Source organism: Coregonus clupeaformis, chromosome 3, assembly GCF_020615455.1.
Source record: "Coregonus clupeaformis isolate EN_2021a chromosome 3, ASM2061545v1, whole genome shotgun sequence".
NCBI lineage: Eukaryota > Metazoa > Chordata > Actinopteri > Salmoniformes > Salmonidae > Coregonus > Coregonus clupeaformis.
This window is the reverse complement of record NC_059194.1, coordinates 42,905,337-42,926,615: the sequence shown is the minus strand read 5'-3', so window position 1 is coordinate 42,926,615 and position 21,279 is coordinate 42,905,337. Positions and strand designations below refer to the sequence as shown.

The 21,279-nt window shown below is 42.3% G+C and overlaps 1 protein-coding gene across 3 annotated transcripts in view; it reads right to left on the bottom strand.

The window, feature by feature from the left end:
- si:ch211-288d18.1 (USP6 N-terminal-like protein) overlaps positions 1 to 3,787 on the bottom strand; it is a 31,133-nt gene extending 27,346 nt beyond the window's left edge. Inside the window, exon 1 of one of the 3 annotated variants that reach the window (XM_045208717.1) lies at positions 3,473 to 3,787. The gene's annotated coding sequence lies outside the window, so the exon portion shown is untranslated. The remainder of the gene's footprint in view (positions 1 to 3,472) is intronic. The other 2 variants (XM_041893355.2, XM_041893356.2) reach the window with 2 other exon arrangements.
- Between the last annotated feature and the right edge of the window lie 17,492 nt (positions 3,788 to 21,279).

The window sequence follows — 21,279 nt, the reverse complement described above, 5'->3', positions numbered from 1 at the left end:
GTCGGTCTAACTGACTACTGGATACACATCAGTGATGAATTTAAAAAAGCGGCGGTGATGTCTGTATAAAGAGGAGATTATGTTTTTGACCATTCAGTTGGTTAATTAACAGTAATGTTGATCATAAGCCTGTAACCTTCTCCTGGCACTGTGCCTATAGAGCTCTGTCCAGCATGTGTCCACTCCTTAGCTCAGTGTTGACACAGTGTCACACTATGGCTGAATGCACTTCACATGCCTTTAGTAGTGGGATAGTTTTAAACATCTGTGTGTGTCTATTGAGTAACATAATAAAAACAAAGTAAAAACGGCAGATTTGAATGTGTGAAAGCTAAATAGAACACGGGTTTGAGAAGCAGAGCGCTATGTGGATGTACAGTATGTTGGCAGTGTGTGAAGAGGATGTCAGTGTGTCTGTCTGTTCTGTGGACCAGTAATATAAGCCCCCTGGGAACCAAGAGTCCTGCCAGTGTTTGGCTGACAGTACCTGCTAATCCCCACCTTCCTCCTGCCTTCCCCTCTCTCTCTGCACCCTCCTACACAGGAATCTACCTCACGCACACACAATTATGTCATGCTAATCATCCAAAAAGTATGAAGGCAATATTTTCAAGGGTCCTCAACTGTACGTTGTGTATGCCTGTTTGAGAAGATGGATAGCCAGTGTAGGCCTACAGCAGTTTGCTTTTGTTTGAGAGGGGAATATTGATTTCACGGCCCTCCAACCTGTTACAAAGCTTTCTGACCTCACTGAGTTTACCTTTTCACACATGACAGAGTGTAGCATATTTATGCCTATGCCTCTGTGGTGCTACACCCCACAAGCACAGGTTTTCACTCAATCCATCATATGAACAGACCTTATCAGTGGGATCCCTCCAGTACAAGAATGTTTATACTGTACTCTCCAAAACAAAACAGCGGGATAGGCCTAATCCCAGTTAATCCACACTTTCCATGGGCTGCATCATTACCAGTGTCCTGGTTCCAGATCAGTCATAATCTGGACCACAGCAGGACACATCCACCATCTGGATCTTATCACCATCTTTGAGGCCAGGATTACACAACCAATGGTTGTTTTTTCCAACCTGACTGCAAGGCATCTTCAGAACAAAGGATTTTTTTTTTACCTTTATTTAACCAGGTAAGCCAGTTGAGAACAAGTTCTCATTTACAACTGCGACCTGGCCAAGATAAAGCAAAGCAGTGCGATAATGGAAAGGAAGTGTAATTCCATCACTCTGGTATCTCTTAACTGAAGTTATGTGACTGGCTTTCAACCACTGAGTGGAGACGTTTCCATAATGTTGTTTCCAACTACATGCAACATGGGCATGGCACAAGTCTAATGAAAGATAACTGTACTGTTTATGGTACTCATTTTGAGGGGGCACATATTGGACATCAATGTGTCAAGCACAGGCAATCAGGCAAATGCAGCTAGAACAGGGTCAGAGAAAGTGTGGGGAGGCTTTTGTTCCAGCTTTGCTTCAAAACATCCAATGGAGCTAACTGTGGTCTAACCTGAGGATCCCAATTGTTTCAATCCCAATTGTTTCAATCAGGTTTGTTCATGCTGGGCTTGAACAAAACCCTGCACACACACTGGCCAGGAGTAGCCAACTTAAAGGGGCAGTGCAGTTAAAAACGTGATTTTCCTTTTATATATTTCCATGAGGTCGAAATAACACTGAAATTGTGAAAATGATAATAATGGCCTTTTTGTGTAAGAGCTATTTTTAAAAATAACTGGAATTTCAGCCTGTTCAGGTGGGATGGAACTTTTGGCCCACATCATGACATCACAATGTGATCTGATTATAATAGACCAATGACTGTTCATCTGGGTAAGGGGTGAGCTTTAGACGATCCTATCAGCTAATCAGGGCTGTGTATGTAAATATCTTCACATTTGTTTCCTAACGCCCACACGATCAGACTGAATATTTCAAGGCCAAAGGATGGTCAGGGAAATAATTGATAAAAAAATATATTTTGGAGTTCTTTTCATTAATATAAAACACACACAGTGATTTATTAGACATACAGTTATATGATTTCAAAATACAATTACAAAGACTGCATGGATGCTTTAAGGTACCACAGACAGGACTGAATGTCTAGAATGTGAATGTAGGCTAGACCTATTTAATAATTCAGTGAGGTAGAGGACGAAGCACATGTCTGCCAGACACTCATTGGCACAAATAAAACACTGCACGGGAGATGACTGAGACTTCGGCTGAAGTCTACACAGTACAGTACACCTGGTGCTACATGGTCAGCAGATACTGATGTCTGTCCAACCAGTGACTACAAGGAGAAAGACATTTGACCCTCCTGGCCTCCACCTTGTAGCCTAACATTTGTTTGGGTTTCTTAATGGGCAAAAGGAAAAGTGACAACACACCCCTCCTAACCAAAGGAACAGAGGTCTCAGTTCGGGAGACATCAATACCAATATGGTAGGCTACTGATGGTCAGTAACAGCTTCACCTCTTTATCTCTGGTCTTACTTTCAGAACAACAAACTCAGAAGAGGGAACACAGGCGATGGCGATCCTCGCTTTTATAAAGCACTGAATGTGCTGCATACTATTCAAAGCATCTTGCAGAAACTGCCATGTGGTCAGTGGTCTGAAATCATAGCAGGCATACAGAGTTTCTGTTGGCAGGGCAGAGGCCGGAAGAGGGACCAGAGAGGGTTTAAGTAGCCGGTCGTGCCCCAACTGATTGACTTTACATCTGGCCCAGAGGAAGTTGACCCACACACACACAGATGCAAAGGGAATTAGTTACAAACACATGCACATGCACAGGCACAGGAACACACACACACACACACACACACATTCTTTCATTACATAACTAATTGTGCATTACCACAACGATTGATAGTGCATATATAATATTGTAAAACAATAAAGATACTGTTTCTGTGTATTTCACGCTGGCCAACCTATGCAAATCCATCTATTGAATCCTATCCTAAGCAGGAAATCAAGTTACTGTAGTGTTTCTGTTTATAACCATATTCGCCATGCTACAGAGAAAAGCTACATTGATATCAAGGGGATTTTGTCGCTTGTGGATAAAATGTAATGACATTCATAGCTTATAATTCTATGAACAGGGTGAGAAATATACTATTCTGAAAAAGGAGATTAAGGCAAACCTTCCATCATTCATTGGGCAAATTACAAGAAAATATTAACTATAACTAAACCTATTATGTATTTGCTATATGATCATTATGTCAGAGCATAACTGTAAGGTTGTGGAGACGCAAAACTGTAGCCTATAGCAAAAGCAATACAGGCAACACACAAAAGGCTAAACACGACCGCACGAGCGAGTGTTGTGGCATTCATCAGCATTTTCATAGCCTATAATGTAGCGTTATACCAGCAGGGGAATTCTACACGAATGGCGAGACAACAATAAAGGAAATAGATCGATTATTATTTACCTTTTATCGTGGATATCTCTCTGCGCTATCCGTGCAGTAGAAATATTATAATTCCCTCTTCTCATTCTTCCGTCGCTCCTGAAATTTTAGATCCACAGGAGCTGTCACCCAAATCGCGGAATCACAACAATAGCCGCGACGTCAACAGTGGGTCCATACTGGAGCACACGGGCTACCTACTTCTAACGGAATAGTGGTACATTTGTCACTGAACAGTCTGTGGTGCACTGAGCAGGCGCAGCAGCGTGGCATGCGTTCCAGAAATATGTAAGCTGTATGATGATGACTTAAAGGTGCAGTCCTCCTGCATTACAGTCTTTTTTGTTTCTACGGTCCGACTCACCTCATGTACACTACAGTGGTGGCTGATGTGAAGTATATTATGTGCTTTTGGCGCCCTCTCCTGGCTGTGCTGCTGCTTTACACCAGCCAAGGTGTAGTATTGTACTCTGAGCCCTCTAGCAAGTTCTTCAGGGCTACAAAATAAATCAAATATTACATTTGTGTCAATAAAGACTATAACCATACACCCAGAGTATTTATTAGCATCATCGATCAGTGATTGCAATATACCTTGTATTTTAGGCCATGGCATGATATGGCATGATATTCAGCCACCTGAGTACAAAACAAGCAAGTGAGAATAGTTTTCAAATATAAAATCAAACATAAGTGATTATCATTGTACACATTGCAGTGGTACTATATAAGAATTGATCAATGACTGGTAAGGCAACCTGGTCTCAGAGCATTTTGTATTATTCTGTATGTAAATCCGATTCACTCCATTTAGTATGATGTGTATTCATTTGTGGATGTCCATCACCCATTTCATATGATATGTTTTGTATGATATGCACAATCGGCATATCGCGGGCGCCCTGTGAATGAGGCAATGGGCAAAAAAGCTGTTGCACGGCGCGCAACCACTCTGGGGGGATGCCGGACTCCCGATTGCTCATGCTAAATGGGCTGTAGTATTTATTCAGATTGATAAATGTAGTTTATTATTACACTGAACAGAAATATAAACACAACATGTAAAGTGTTGGTCCCATGTTTCATGAGCTGAAATAAAAGATCCCAGAAATTTTCCATACGAACAAAAACCTTATTTCTCTCAAATGTTGTGCCCACATTTGTTTACATTCCTGTTAGTGAGCTTTTCTCCTTTCCCAAGATAATCCATCCACCTGACAGGTGTGGCATATCAAGAAGCTGATTAAACAGCATGATAATTACACAGGTGCACCTTGTGCTGGGGACAATAAAAAGTCACTCTAAAATGTGAAGTTTTGTCACATAACACAATCCCACAGATGTCTCAAATTGAGGGAGCGTGCAATAGGCATGCTGAATGCAGGAATGCCCATCAGAGCTGTTGCCAAAGAACTGAATGCTCTACCATAAGCCACCTCCAACGTCGTTTTAAAGAAATTGGCAGTACGCCTCACAACCACATGTATGGCGTCGTGTGGGCGAGCAGTTTGCTGATGTCAACATTTACATTTTAGTCATTTAGCAGACGCTCTTATCCAGAGCGACTTACAGTTAGTGAGTGCATACATTTTTTCATACTGGCCCCCCGTGGGAAACGAACCCACAACCCTGGCGTTGCAAGCGCCATGCTCTACCAACTGAGCTACACAGGGCCATATGGTGGCAGTAGCGTTATGTTATGGGCAGGCATAAGCTTCGGACTACGAACACAATTGCATTCTATCGATGACAATTTGAATGCACAGAGATACCGTGATGAGATCCTGAGGTTCATTGTCATGCCATTCATCCACCACCATCACCTCATGTTTCAGTGTGATAATGCACGGCCCCATGTCGCAAGGATCTGTACACAATTCCTGGAAGCTGAAAATGTCCCAGTACTTCCATGACCTGCATACTCACCAGACATGACACCCATTGAGCATGTTTGGGATGCTCTGAATCGACGTGTACGACAGCGTGTTCCAGTTCCCAGCCAATATCCAGCAACTTCGCACAGCCATTGAAGAGGAGTGACAGAACATTCCACAGGCCAAAATCAACAGCTTGATGAACTCTATGCAAAGGAGATGTGTTGCGCTGCATGAAGCAAATGGTGGTCACACCAGATACTGACTGGTTTTCTGATCCACGCGCTTACCTTTTTTTAAAGGTATCTGTCACCAACAGATGCATATCTGTATTCCCAGTCGTGTGGAATCCATAGATTACGGCCTAATTTATTTTAATTGACTGATTTCTTTATATGAACTGTAACTCAGTAAAATCTTTGAAATTGTTGCAAGTTGCATTTACCTTTTTATATAATTTCAACATAATGGTTGGATAATTTCCATCTAACTAGTAAATGGTGACCCCATTTACTAGTTGGAGATTTTGCTGCTAAGGTACAGAATCATTAGATCACTTGTTTTGGTACTGCACATATGTAGCTTGTTTTTGGTCACAGGTTCAGGAATGGCTGAAGAAATGCAACATTTACCTGGAACTAACTCTGCAGATAATACTGCTGGGTGATTTGAAAAGTCAAAGTCAATCGATTAATAATTTAATAATACTCTTTGCAAAAAAATATATATTTAATTTGCAATCTGTAGAAACTATGAGAATAGAAAGGTTCAGAACTTTTGTGAAACATCACAGCAGTTGAAAAATATATGGCAAATAGAAAACAAAACTGGATGGTGTTCAGAGATAGATAGGAGGGGTTGAGGGGAGCTAAGGGGTGGAACTAAAATTAACAAAAAAACAAGATAACTAATGTAAAATATATTGTGTCCGTAAAATGTTTATAGTATGCATAATCTGGAAGTAGAAGCCTAAGTATTGTTGTCCATTACTTTACTCCAGTTAGCAGAGGGAACTGTATTTCAGGGGAAAATAATGAAGAAGGAAAATACTGTATATATAAAAATATACACAGTACCAGTCAAAAGTTTGGACACACCTACTCATTCCAGGGTTTTTCTTTATTTTTACTATTTTCTACATTGTAGAATAATAGTGAAGACATCAAAACAATGAAATAACACATATGGAATCATGTAGTAACCAAAAAAGTGTTAAACAAATCAAATATATTTTAAATTTGAGATTCTTCAAAGTAGCCACCCTTTGCCTTGATGACAGCTTTGCACACGCTTGGCATTCTCTCAACCATCTTCATGAGGTATTCACCTGGAATGCATTTCAATTAACAGGTGTGCCTTGTTAAAAGTGAATTTGTGGAATTTCTTTCCTTCTTAATGCGTTTGAGCCAATCAGATGTGTTGTGACAAGGTAGGGGTGGTATACAGAAGATAGCCCTATTTGGTAAAAGACCAAGTCCATATTATGGCAAGAACATCTCAAATAAGCAAAGAGAAACTTTTGACTGGTACTGTATATATTTACCCAAAAATATATGGGGGCTTGGAAATGATGCAGATAATTACATTGATAGAAGCCACAATCTATATGCAATATTAAAGCTGATCTAACCATCAGTCGATGGGGATTTCCACCAAACTACAAAAGTACTAGGCCCTCTCTTTCACTCACTCACCCTCTGTGTTGAAGTGGACGGGGTGCTGTGTCTGTCTTAGTTCTACCATCATGTGAGTTGGACATTCAGGAGAATAAGTATTACACACTACTGTAAAGCCATCTCAGAGAGCTACAGTAGGAAGAGAGCCCCATTTGTATTTGTATTTTATTAGGGATCCCCATTAGTTCCTGCAGCAGCTACTCTTCCTGGGGTCCAGCAAAATTAAGGCAGTTATACAATTTCTAAAACATTACAATACATTCACAACAGATTTCACAACACATTAAGTGTTTGCCCTCAGGCCCCTACTCTACTACCACATATTAAGAACACAAAATCCAAGTGTACGTTTGTGTATAGTGCGTATGTTATCGTGTATGTGTATGCATGTCTTTGTGTCTGTTTGTGTTGCTTCACAGTCCCCGCTGTTCCATAAGGTGTATTTGTATCTGTTTTATAAATCTAATTTTACTGCTTGCATGAGTTACTTGATGTGGAATAGAGTTCAATGTAGTCATGGCTCTATGTAGTACCCAGTTGCCCTACATAGCTGTACACTGGACTTTTTAGGGCCGCTGGGAACACACACACATGAACACATTCAAACAGTATCACTCAGTGTTCACACAGACTCACTTAAGAGACAAGTTCGTTATCATTCACGAGGTACCTTTAGTTTAATAAGTAACTCTAAGTTAGGCCCCGTGTAGCGCAGTTGGTAGAGCATGGCGCTTGCGACGCCAGGGTTCGATTCCCACGGGGGGGCCAGTATGAAAATGTATGCACTCACTAACGGTAAGTTGCTCTGGATAAGAGCGTCTGCTAAATGACTGAAATGTAAGTCATGATCCGGATCTATATAGCTTTAAAAGGCTCTGCATGGTTAATCCATCAACTGCAGTGGCCATACAGCATTTACGGTGATACAGCCTATGCAGAAGTCAGGGCATTCATACTTCTTGCGCTTTGCAGAGCAGCGCTGTTGTGAAGGAAGTTGTCAAGGAAGTGAGTTTGTGTTTATACAAGACCTACCGCCCCCACCTACTGTCAACCAGTCATGTCAATGCTGAGCTATATGGAGCCCTCTGCATTGTTAAAGCCAATTTATGCTTGCTCTGGCAATGCATCCGGAGGCTCCATATGGAGGGTTTGAGCAATTGCGGAGCTTCCGGAGGCTTGCAGAAGCCAAATGGAGCTCCGTACCAAATCGCCATGCGCCTCACACATTTTTTGACATTTTTTATTTTTTATTCTTTTACCTTTATTTAACTAGGCAAGTCAGTTAAGAACAAATTCTTATTTACAATGACGGCCTACACCGGCCAAACCCGGACGACGCAGGGCCAATTGTGCGCCGCTCTATGGGACTCCCAATCACAGCCGGTTGTGATACAGCCTGGAATCAAACCAGGGGGTCTGTAGTGACGCCTCAAGCACTGAGATGCGGTGCCTTAGACCGCTGCGCCACTCGGGAGGTGGGGATGGGAGGTCCTGTCTAAACACAAACTTCCTTGACAACTTCATTCACAACAGCTCTGCTCCGTGAAGCCCAATACGTTTTATTATTTTAAAGTATGAATGCTCTGACTTCTGCAAGCTTCCCGAGCTTCCGCGATTGCATCACACCCTCTGTACGGAGCCTCCGGATGCATTTCTGGAGCAAGCATAAATTGGCTTTAAGAAAGAGGTTTCCATAGCCATGGCCTTTTAAATAAGGGTTGGATACAATGCAAAATCGAGCTTGCTTACACCAATCCAGTCATGTCAGATCAACTTCAAGGAAGAGAGGGAGACAGGCTACGTTTAACAGTAATGGAACAGAGCCCATTATTACTCAGCTGAAGTCAGTCTCCTGCTCTGTGGAAGGGAACATCATCGTAGTCTCCTCCTTTCTCCCACGTTTTTAAGGGAGGGGCGTGGAGAACGTGACCGTCCACCACCAAGCGCACCTTCGTTGGCAGGTCTACAGGGTCATCTGGCCTCCATGACGGTTACTCCTTCCAGGGAATGGCCTGGCAGGGACAGAGAAAGAGAGCAAGATAGTGACAGTTACTCTCTATTCTATTGTTTCAATGTCTGTTGTACTGTGCACAGTTGCCATCTGGGGGCAAGATAATGTCATGAAAAGAATACAGGTAACTTCCTAAATAAAAGAAACACGAGTGAATGGGACACACTGACATTTTCTCAATTAGATTTGCTCAACTCCTGCACCCTCTCTCCTCTGTCCTCTCTCGCCTCCTTTTGAAAAAGGTCAAAGGTAATCGAAGAGAGGTGGCGAGGAGAGTGAATGTCGACAAAAAGGAGCTTGTATAAAATGAGAAGCTCCTTCTCTACTCGCGCATCATCAGGCAAATTACGTTTACAGGGATGGATCCCAAAATAAATGTGTAAAGATTTGATTAAAACAAATTAACTTTTTATAGATAAAAGGATAAGTATCATATCGTTTTTAAATGTGTGCATGCTTTTTTCCTCCGACAATACAACAGCTGATTCAAGGGGGGTGTGGCAGATAGCAAAACTCTTATGCGGTAGGATACACTTGTGCATCCTCACCAAAAGGAGGCTATCGAGGAAGGGAGGACTGTCTTCCGTTTGCCTACTAACGAACTGACACACTTATGGGAGATTCTGGAGTGGCGCATGAGACAGCGGTTTTCACTACTATTAACAAAACACCAAATGATGGAATTTCTCGTGGAAGAATGGTGTCACATCCCTCCAATAGGGTTCCAGACACTTGTAGAACCTATACCAAGGCGCATTAAAGCTGTTCTGGCACCCTATTAAGACACTATGTTAGTGTTTCCTTTATTTTGGCAGTTACCTGGAGGTTGGCACTGTTGACTTTAAAATCACTGTGTAAATCCAGTATACCCATAGTATCTGTCTGGTGGACTGTGTATGTATGCAAGCGTGTGTGTGTGTGTGTGTGTGTGTGTGTGAGAGAGAGTGTGTATATGTGTGTTTACCCGTAGTATCTGACTGAGGGAGAGTTTTCGGAGGCAGGCCTGTTTGTCTGACTCCACCCTCTCCAGTGATGCATTATAGGAGCGACTCATATCTACCACACTGTGGAAGAATAGAGTAGAATAGGATAGAAGTTTATTGGTCCATCTTGTGAAGGAAATTTATACTTTGCTCTGCCCTCAACCCCCCAGATAACACAGAGATGCCACAAAGAAGGACATTTTTGTTACCGACCATAAAAATAGAAATCTCTAAAATGACTTGACTAAACTCTCCATGTCTGTCTCACAGATAAAAGACAATTCTTTAACACCCCACGTTACTTGAGCTCTGCCCAAATATTTTGATCTGATTGGGGTCTCCTCCAAACACATGGATGTTCCTCTGGACCCACTTCAGCGCTGCTATCTGGTCCATGAAGCTGTAGTTTCCTGGGGGACACAAAAAGGCGGGGTACCAATTAGAGATGAGAGAAGCCTGGCTCAATCCCAATCTGACATGGCCTCGTTTTCTATGTTCCATTTCCTTGTTCCTATTTCAGTATCTCCATCTAACCTAGGGTACCTGAAGGCTTGTGCCAATACTCAACACTTTCAGATCAGGATACAGATATAGGACATGGGACAGGGGATTTAGTGCACCTCTTTTGTGTGCGTGTGCGTGCATGCATTTATGGCTTCTTCAAGAATTAAAACTGTTGCACCGTGAAAAAGCTACACCAAAGCTACAACATGAAAAGCTTAATTTGATTTAACGTGTCATATCATATTGGGGTTGAGGTGAGTCTTATAAGAATTTAGGCTCTACATGCTCCCTACACACATAGATGTGTGTGTGTTTGTGTTGTGTGTACAGTATGTGTGTTAGCGTGCAAGATAGAACGGGCTAGCGTGCAAGAAAGAAAACCTTTTCTCCCAGCATCAGTAGCAAGACAAGACACCTCCAGTTAGCCAAATCACATTAAAGAATATTAAATATTCACATCTTAATGGGTAGGTATACACACTATAAAATATTCAGCGTGTCGGAAGTACAAATATAAATACCATTAATATTTTAAAGCTCTGTTAAATGCAGTAAATCGTTCGTAAAATGGCTACATCGCCTCCATTATCATACTTGAACACACCATGAGCTATCTGGTAGAAAACTGCTTTAGACATTGAGAGCTCTGCAATGCTAACTTGGTGCTAACTTAGTTGGGCCAGGAGTTTGCAGTTATGCATGCTCATAACCGTAAACTGTAGTGAGGGTAGGGATGAGGGAATTTGATGAGGAATACAAAATGTATTTGTAGACTAATCATCTTTGTTAATGTCTCAATGACAAGGGTTGTTTGCACATTACCTGCCAGCAAAATACCAAGAAGAAGAGGAACATATTTTTTTCTTCATGCCGATGACGTTTTCACTTTGTCACGTTGGCACATGGGACTAAGAATTTATGGATTGCCATCTTTTGCTATACTGTTGTAGGTTATTATATATTTTATTATTTGACCAGAGTTCATCAAATGGAAGCAAAAGGGCCAAAACGGGGAGGGACTACCGGAACTTATGTTAGTGGGTGAGCCCTCTCTCAGCAGCTCCAGAGCCAGGAAGCCCAGGGAGTTGAGCCTCTAGTTGAAGCTGATGTACACCACCTCAGTCCTGGCTGCCAGCTCCTCTCTCGGGGAGTACCCCTCGTCTCCCCTAGTCAGCATGTGGAGGTAGCCACCATGGATCCACACCATCACGGGTGGCCCAGCCTCAGGCTTCAGGCTGGGGGTCCACACGTTAAGGAACAGGCAGTTCTCCTGGCCTATGACCCGGCCCATGACGGAGAGGGGTCGAACCTGGGGGCACATGCTGTGGAAGCGGGTAGAAACAATCAATCCTATAGAGTACTGCAGACCTCATATTACGCCATATATTACGTCACCCTGATGTAGGTCTTTGACCAAAAAGCAGTTTTTCAACGATGTTATATTACAGACAACATTATGTATGTCTTATGAAAGAGGGTACAAATATAATATACTGTATATAAATAATAATATATGCCATTTAGCAGACACTTTTATCCTATAGGTGGCCCCGGGAATCAAACTCACAACCATGGCATTGCTAGCGCCATGCTCAACAAACTGAGCCATACAGTAATACCAAAATAAGTGTTACTCCAATGCGTACCGACTAGTACCCACCTATCTTCCCCGGAGCGCACCACAATTAGTAGTAACCTCCGCTACACCAGGGGGCAGTGTCTAGGCCATGTAGGCCAGGTATCCGGCCAGGTACCATAAGAGTGTGCACTTATAATGCTAGTTTCCCATGTTGTGTAGTCTCGTGTTGCCATACCTCCAAAATCACATTGTTGTCACGCCTCCCTTGGATGTCTGGACAATTTTGTATTGCAAAAACGGTTTGGCAAGATTTTGATTGTCTGTTACATTTCAAGAACCCTCCCCCTCAAGCCTGTAGAAGGGGAGCTGTGTATTATGTGCATCACGGTTTTCCGTCTGGGTAGTTGTTACCTATGCTAGTTTCAAGTGCTAGTTTTCAAGTTATCAAATGTGGCCGACAGTCTGCAATTTATATTTATTGAAATTGAAAATGGATTACGCTGAAAGTCAAACGTCACAACACGTTCTAAACACACTTTTTTCCTTGTCTCCATTCGACCACCGAAAATATTGTGAAGATTGCCCATTATTTTGTTTTTGTAAGGACATATCACAATCCTGCAATAAAGAAGGGAAGGGGTTCTGTCTGTAATATATCTGTGTTTCTGTGTTGTATTCTCAAATGTACATTTCCTTTTTGTCTAGTTGTAAGATCTCCAATCTGTTTTGTTTGATGGTCACTCTTTCTCAGTTATGTTAATCAATTTCACCTTTTTGCCCTCAGAACAGCCTCGATTCGTCAGGGCATGGACTCTACAAGGTGTCAAAAGCTTTCCACAGGGATGCTGGCCCATGTTGACTCCAATGCTTCCCACAGTTGTATCAAGTTAGCTAGATGTCCTTTGGGTGGTGGACCATTCTTGATACACATGGGAAACTGTTGAGCGTGTAAAACCCAGCAGCGTTGCAGATCTTGACACAAACCAGTGCGCCTGGCACCTACTACCATGCCCCGTTCAAAGGCACTTCAATCTTTTGTCTTGCCCATTCACCATCTGAATGGCACACATACACAATCCATAGCTGTGTTCGATTACCCATACTAACATACTGTATACTACATACTTAATGAGAATATACTACATACTATATACTATTAGTTCCTTTTAGTATACTGTAAACAAACGGTATCCTTTCAGTTGAGTGTACTGGCGCTTCGACTGTCTACCGGAAGTTGATGCTGTTGCTATCCAACTTCTTGCTAGGTTGTTAGCATAACATATTGCTAGCTAGACATCTTACGACTTCATTAACAATGTCCATTGAGAACGCACAATAACTATACAATTTAGCTAAGCTAAGAATGATGTGAATAATGAAGTCATTACACGTTGGGTAGTTAGTTCGATAGCATATAGTTAATATACTGGCAAGTTCGATGTATTAGTAGCCAACAAACTTTAGGTAGCTAGCTAACACACCGGTACATACAAGCAACTGCTGTAATGATATGCTATGCGGTTCGTAAGGCTAGCGTAGCTAACAAATTGTCAGCCAACATAACCTGTAACGTAACTTATTTGAAAAGTCATTACTTGCTCAATATTTTCTTAATATTTGTCAGAATTTGTTAAAGCAATGAATTTGTATCTGCTCTCGTCGGTTTTCAGCGTCATATTTTCTGCCATTTTCTTCAAATCAGAAAATGTTGTGAAGCCACGCCCGTTTTCTAAATAATTTAATTATGGGCCTTAAAAGCACGGAAATAGTGTCCACTGCTTGTATACTTCGTATTTTGGAAAATGTAGTACAACATCTGGGAACTTTTGGCATACTACCTATATCCATACTATGACCAATAAGCATACTACATACTCAATTTACGTCACAAATAGTATGGTTAGTGCGGTTAGTATGAGTATTCGAACACAGCTCATGTCTCAATTGTCTCAAGGCTTGAAAATCCTTCTTTAACCTGTCTCCTCCCCTTCATCTACACTGATCGAAGTGGATTTAACAAGTGACATCAATAAGGGATCATAGCTTTCACCTGGATTCACCTGGTCAGTCTATGTCACGGAAAGAGCATGTGTCCTTAATGTTTTGTACACTCAGTGTATGTTCTCAATTTAAAATGATACCAGTAGACAATGTATATGAGGCAAACCATATACCAGATTTTGTACATGCCTTTTAAGTGCTGACATATAAAACAGTTTAGTGCATATCCAACCCTTGTAATTTAGGTACATTATGAAAATTAGGAGATGACAATTAGGCTACAGGAGATGAGCATTACAGGTAACATTTTATGAGGTTCATTTTATTTTATTTCATTCATTTTGGCAATGTTGCTTGCAAAATGATTGCAGTTGTTCCCATAGATAGACAGTACATGGTTGCTCTATGTAACACTGACCCTGGATAAGCTAGCGACTGGACTAACATGGCTAACCTTTCAGATCAATAATATGCTGTTTTTATTTGTAAAAATGTATTTATAAGCGTGAGAGAAATGTAACTAGCTAGTAGCTAGCTCAGGGATGGGCAACTGGTGTAGGCCCACTGACCATTTTTTTGGGGGGGAACTCAGTCGGGGTTTCAATTTACTGTTGAGAGTTAGAATAATAGAATACACAAGGTGCAATTTCGAAATTTGGTTGTGCATCAGTAGTCATTCAATTAGTCCATGTCAGCTAAATGTATTTAGATTGATAAATTAGTCTAGCGGACAGCTATCTAAGCATGGTCGAATTACTGACCGGGGTGGGACCCATTGATCATCAGTTATCATATTAAAAACTGCAAACATTTGCTTCCATGCTATGGCAAAATATGTAGAATTGCAAGAAATGAGCTGTAAAACTGCAAATCTTTCTCTACACCCCATGGCAAAATGAGAAGAATTGCAAGAAATTAGCTGTAAAACTGCAACATTTTCTCTAAACCCCATGGCAAACTTTGCTGTCATGAGGGGGGCCGCTAAAATGTTTTGCTTGCAAGTGGGGTGGGGGGAGATGTGTGTACGCAGATCATGATGAGTTCTGATTTTTTTGTGGCCCCACCCACATCAAAGTTGCCCATCCCTGCATTAGAATAATTCATACAGGTCAATTCCTATAGGGCACTAATTGATTGATTGGGTTAATTGATTGACTGATAATCCGAGACAGCTGAATTCCTGCACACACAGGCTTTCACAGATTGATCTGCATTGATTGAGAGGGTCGCTTTGGTACATGGAGGGAGGGAATGGTATTCTAGCAAGGAGCTAGGGGTATCCCTATAGGGTAATTGGGTCTAATGAAAAGATAGCAGTAACCTTTTCACAAGGACTCTGAACATAGAGAACACTAGGAAGGGTTGCTCATATTATAGTGAGTGGGACACTGTAGTTGGAGGTGTGGGCCTATTTCCCTCCATCCTTCCCTCCTTCCCTCCATTCTTTCACCCTTCCTTCCCTCCCTCTATCTCTCCACCCAAAGCCAGTGTCCCTCTCAGGGGGTCGAGTCTCTATTTTTAGCATTCTTTTGCCTCCTCGCAAACTATCCATTTAGTACAGCAATAACATTACCCTCCACAGTGCTATGAAACAGAAATGAGAAGGAGGAAAAACACCCAGAAGCCATTGGTTTCAGTTCCAGCTGGCTGGATAATATTAACACAGCCCAGGAATCTTATTTACTCTCAGAGCAGAGACATTCATCTTAACCAGGGAAAGAGCTAGCCCGAATTACACTGTGACTTATGAACGGCTGGGGACTCACGTGTGTGTGTGTGTTTGTGTATTGTTACGTGAAACTTTTGTCTAAATAAACTCCAGGCTACAGTTGATTATTTGAGCAGGATTTTGATGAATCATTCACACACATTATTCTTCCAATAGGACAATAGCTGCATCAGTCTTGATGGTGTGGGGGACAGAGGGGGTGAGGATGGGGTTAAGGGTCAGGTGGAGGACAGAGGGGTACCACAGATGCTCTAACGTTTACTGAAACCCAGCTGATGCCTATCCAGATCCAAAACTGCATGGAAGTGCATTAGTAAGTGCATTAAGAATGCCCAAGGATAGCAGAACACATTTCTGCATGTCCTCTTAAAATCATTGAACCAATCACGTATTACTGAGTAGTGCTGCAAACCCAAGGGAAGGAATAAACAAGCTAAGTCATCAGCCAACTTAAACTGGGTCAGATCTATATAGAGTTGATGTGATGTGAGTGAATCTACTACCAATGTGAATGCAGACAGGGCTACCTGGGTTGTAAAGTATCTTATACAATATTATCAGGACTTGACAGCATCCTTCTTTATTACACAGCCTGGTGGCCCCCATCTTGTCATGGAAGCAAAATCAGGAAAGTCCCGTGCTTGGCTTTGAGGTAGGCCTCGGCCAGGCTCTGTGTGTGTCAATAGAGTGAGATAGAATCAGTAGAAAGCAGGTGTGGCCTATGGAATCAAATCAACTTCCGAATAACTCAGAGAACTTTCAGTTTAGTCTCTTAAAGCCTTTCCACAGAAACCAGAGGCCTATTCACTGGGGCTAATGTTGGCTAGCTCAGTCTTCCTGTTCCCCAAAGCCTGTCAATCTGACTGTATTGCTGCAGTAAAGAGGCAGACAGACAGTGGTCTAAACATGTTAGAGCCTGGCTCTGTCTGCAGCTCTGGGACTGCTAGGTGACGGAGAATGGGACTCAGGAGGAAAAAGATTAAAATAGATTTATCTCCGCAGAAATAAAACAGTAAAAGGTTATCTCTCACCACCAGCGGAAAAGGTCTGGCAGATTTGGGAAGTTATTGTGGGGGGCGATAGCAGTACACACCTACACACAGCATGCAAGCATGTGTGTGCACAAATGCACGTATGCAAGCACGCACACACACACACACACACGCACACACATTGATTTGTGGGCTGTCCAAAGCCAGGATGAAGGGGGTGGGATGTGGGGAGAGACCAGAATCCCTGTCTCACAATCACAAATCATCCACTCTCTGCTGTGTGTGTGTGTTTGTGTTTGTTTGTGTGTGCGTGCGTGCGTGTGTGTGTGTGTGTGTGAGAGAGAGAGAGAGAGCGTGTTTACAACCCACAAACACATTCCAGAATGCCTGAGAAGCGTTTTATGTTTTATTTTTATTTTTTATTGTGTAGATCAGCTTTAATATTGCAGATAGATTGTAACTTCCATCTATGTACAGTAGTTGTCTGCCTCACTTCCAATCCCCCATATATTTTTTTGCAAATATATATATATATATACATATACATACATACACATACAGTACCAGTCAAAAGTTTGGACACACCCACTCACTCCAGGGTTCCCTTCCATTCCCACTATTCTCTACATTTGTCACGGATTCAGCCAAGGCTGCTCCTCCTCCTTGCTCGGGCAGGCTTCGCCGTTCGTCCTCCCCGGAGTACTAGCTGCTACCGATCTATGTTTCTGTGTTCTACTTGTTTTGTCTTCATTGTACACACCTGGTTCCCATTATGTCTATGATTTGTTCCCTATTTAACCCTCTGGCTCCCACTGTGTTGTGTGCGTGTTTGTTCTATGTTTGGTGTTATCGACTGGTGAGCGGGATTGTCCTCCCTGCGTGGAGGTTATGTTCATTTGTTATTTACGAGTAAAGTACGTTGTCTACTAGCTCTGTGTCCTGCGTCCGACTCCGTCCTACCGCTACACACTGACGCCTGACAACATTGTAGAACAATAGCGAAGACACCAAAACCACGAAACAACACATATATGAGCAGCATTTCTTTCTGGTCCTGACAAGGACCAGAAATGTGGAGGAATTAAGATGGAGTGCCACCTTGTTAATGTCCAAAAGCGGAAGTCGCGTCACAGGCTCTCTTTCCATTTCGCCTGAAAACCGGATTAATCCGGTTGTTGTCAAACCCCTCATGGGGTGCCTCTACACTGACATGCCATGCCCTCTGCTGTGATATGACCTATTCTCTATTACACAGCAGGACTTAGTTCAGGGTTGTAGAGTAAACCTCTTTATCGCACTGTGCTTCCATAAGAGGATTTGATAGGAAGATAGCGCAGCTGAGAGGTCATTTATAGAAACAATTTCACCCTTAATCCTTCAAATCTACTTTCATCCAGACCAAATTACATATAGGTTACTGGGATTAGAGATAGTCTATCTACCTCGAGACTATGGTCTGTTTATCCCTCTGGTTTTGTGAGATACCAGTGAATTCTGCAGTAGGTTAGACTAGATAAATGTTTAGTCCAAAATGTACTATTTTCGTGAAGTACATTTTGGTTTTCATTCACTGTAGGATTTATATGAATGTGTGACGATGAGGCTTTGTACCAGCCATGCACATTGCTAGTTTGCTGCAGATCTTCAGGGCTAGAGGAAGGGGTAGACTGCTGATAGTTAGCTACCTGTCTGTCCGTCCACCATTTTCAATGTTATAGAAGATACTTGTTGTGACCGTGAGACACGTTAATTTGTTACATAGTGGTCTATGAAAATGACAAAAATAGAAGATGCTAACAATATTGTAGCGAACACAGGGCAGGGAAGCAAACCCGGGTCTCTGGCGTGAAATGCAAACACCCTACGCATCTCGCCAATAGTGTTAACTTTCTTGGTGGAAATTGTAACATGCCTCAAATAGCAAGGAACGCGGTGGCAAGTCCCCATGCTACTCAGCTCCCTCACACATTCGGACGTTCCAATAGCCCCACGACCAACATCCCACTTCTGACACCAATGTATTCGGGGGTAGCCCTGACCTGGACTCAAACCCTGGTCCAGTGACTTTCAAGCCAACAACTTAACCTCTTGATGTGTTGTTAGGTGTTGGGTTAAGGTTACTACATTACCCCCTTCCTCTAAACAAAGTCCCTCACATATACACATCTCTCTGATGGCCTCAAGGGCACCATCCCACTTCTGACACCAATGTACAGTGAGGGAAAAAAGGATTTGATCCTCTGCTGATTTTGTACGTTTGCCCACTGACAAAGAAATTATCAGTCTATAATTTTAATGGTAGGTTTATTTGAACAGTGAGAGACAGAATAACAACAAAAAAATCCAGAAAAACGCATGTCAAAAATGTTATAAATTGATTTGCATTTTAATGAGGGAAATAAGTATTTGACCCCTCTGCAAAACATGATTTAGTACTTGGTGGCAAAACCCTTGTTGGCAATCACAGAGGTCAGACGTTTCTTGTAGTTGGCCACCAGGTTTGCACACATCTCAGGAGGGATTTTGTCCCACTCCTCTTTGCAGATCTTCTCCAAGTCATTAAATTTCGAGGCTGACGTTTGGCAACTCGAACCTTCAGCTCCCTCCACAGATTTTCTATGGGATTAAGGTCTGGAGACTGGCTAGGCTACTCCAGGACCTTAATGTGCTTCTTCTTGAGCCACTCCTTTGTTGCCTTGCCAGTGTGTTTTGGATCATTGTCATGCTGGAATACCCATCCACGGCCCATTTTCAATGCCCTGGCTGAGGGAAGGAGGTTCTCACCCAAGATTTGACGGTACATGGCCCCGTCCATCGTCCCTTTGATGCGGTGAAGTTGTCTGTCCCCTTAGCAGAAAAACACTCCCAAAGCATAATGTTTCCACCTCCATGTTTGACGGTGGGGATGGTGTTCTTGGGGTCATAGGCAGCATTCCTCCTCCAAACACGGCGAATTGAGTTGATGCCAAAGAGCTCGATTTTGGTCTCATCTGACCACAACACTTTCACCCAGTTCTCCTCTGAATCATTCAGATATTAATTGGCAAACTTCAGATGGTCCTGTATATGTGCTTTCTTGAGCAGGGGGACCTTGCGGGTGCTGCAGGATTTCAGTCCTTCACGGCGTAGTGTGTTACCAGTTGTTTTCTTGGTGACTATGGTCCCAGCTGCCTAGAGATCATTGACAAGATCCTCCCGTGTAGTTCTGGGCTGATTCCTCACCGTTCTCATGATCATTGCAACTCCATGAGGTGAGATCTTGCATGGAGCCCCAGGCCGAGGGAGATTGAGAGTTCTTTTGTGTTTCTTCGATTTGCGAATAATCGCATCAACTGTTGTCACCTTCTCACCAAGCTGCTTGGCGATGGTCTTGTAGCCATTCCAGCCTTGTGTAGGTCTACAATCTTGTCCCTGACATCCTTGGAGAGCTCTTTGGTCTTGGCCATGGTGGAGAGTTTGGAATCTGATTGATTGCTTCTGTGGACAGGTGTCTTTTATACAGGTAACAAGCTGAGATTAGGAGCACTCCCTTTAAGAGTGTGCTCCTAATCTCAGCTCGTTACCTGTATAAAAGACACCTGGGAGCCAAAAATCTTTCTGATTGAGAGGGGGTCAAATACTTATTTGCCTCATTAAAATGCAAATCAATTTATAACATTTTTGACATGCGTTTTTCTGGATTTTTTGTTGTTATTCTGTCTCTCACTGTTCAAATAAACCTACCATTACAATTATAGACTGATCATTTCTTTGTCAGTGGGCAAACGTACAAAATCAGCAGGGGATCAAATACTTTTTTCCCTCACTGTAGCAAACAGCACAGCAGGGAAGTGAAACCAGGTTACTGGCGTGAAAGGCAAACACCCTACACATCACCCTACGCATGAGGGTTAACTCACTTAGTGGGAATTGTAACATGGCTCTTACAGCAAGGATCATTACACTGTATTAATTTGCAATCATAAATACTGTAAAAACACCAGCAAATCAGCTCCAAGTGATTTTAATTTTGAAAATCTGTTCCAAAGTATTCCCATGCATAATACAGAGATATATGTGATCATGCCCATAGGCGGCACAGGGGCACGTGCCCCGTCAGATTTGTCCTGTTATTGTTTCTCTGTAATACTACTAGCCACCTAGCAATTTTATGAAGTTGGCTTTAGCTAGCCCAGATAGGTTCCCAATCTCCCAACCTCATAACTAGCTACCAAGAAAACATTTCAGGCCATCAATTAAGTTAGAGTAGCTAGCTTGTCTAAGTATCTTAGCTGGCATGCCTGCTGGCAAGGTTGGTGGACTTAAAGTTGCACTACGCAGAAATCTCTTAGTAGTAATAATTTGCCTAGTTTCAGTTTAAGTGACAAAATAAGTTTGTATAGTGTAGATAATTATTGTTCCATCTAAACTGATGTTAAATATATTTAAATATATTTTTGTGGTCGGGAGAGGTTGTGTTTTCTCTAGCAGGAGGTAAGC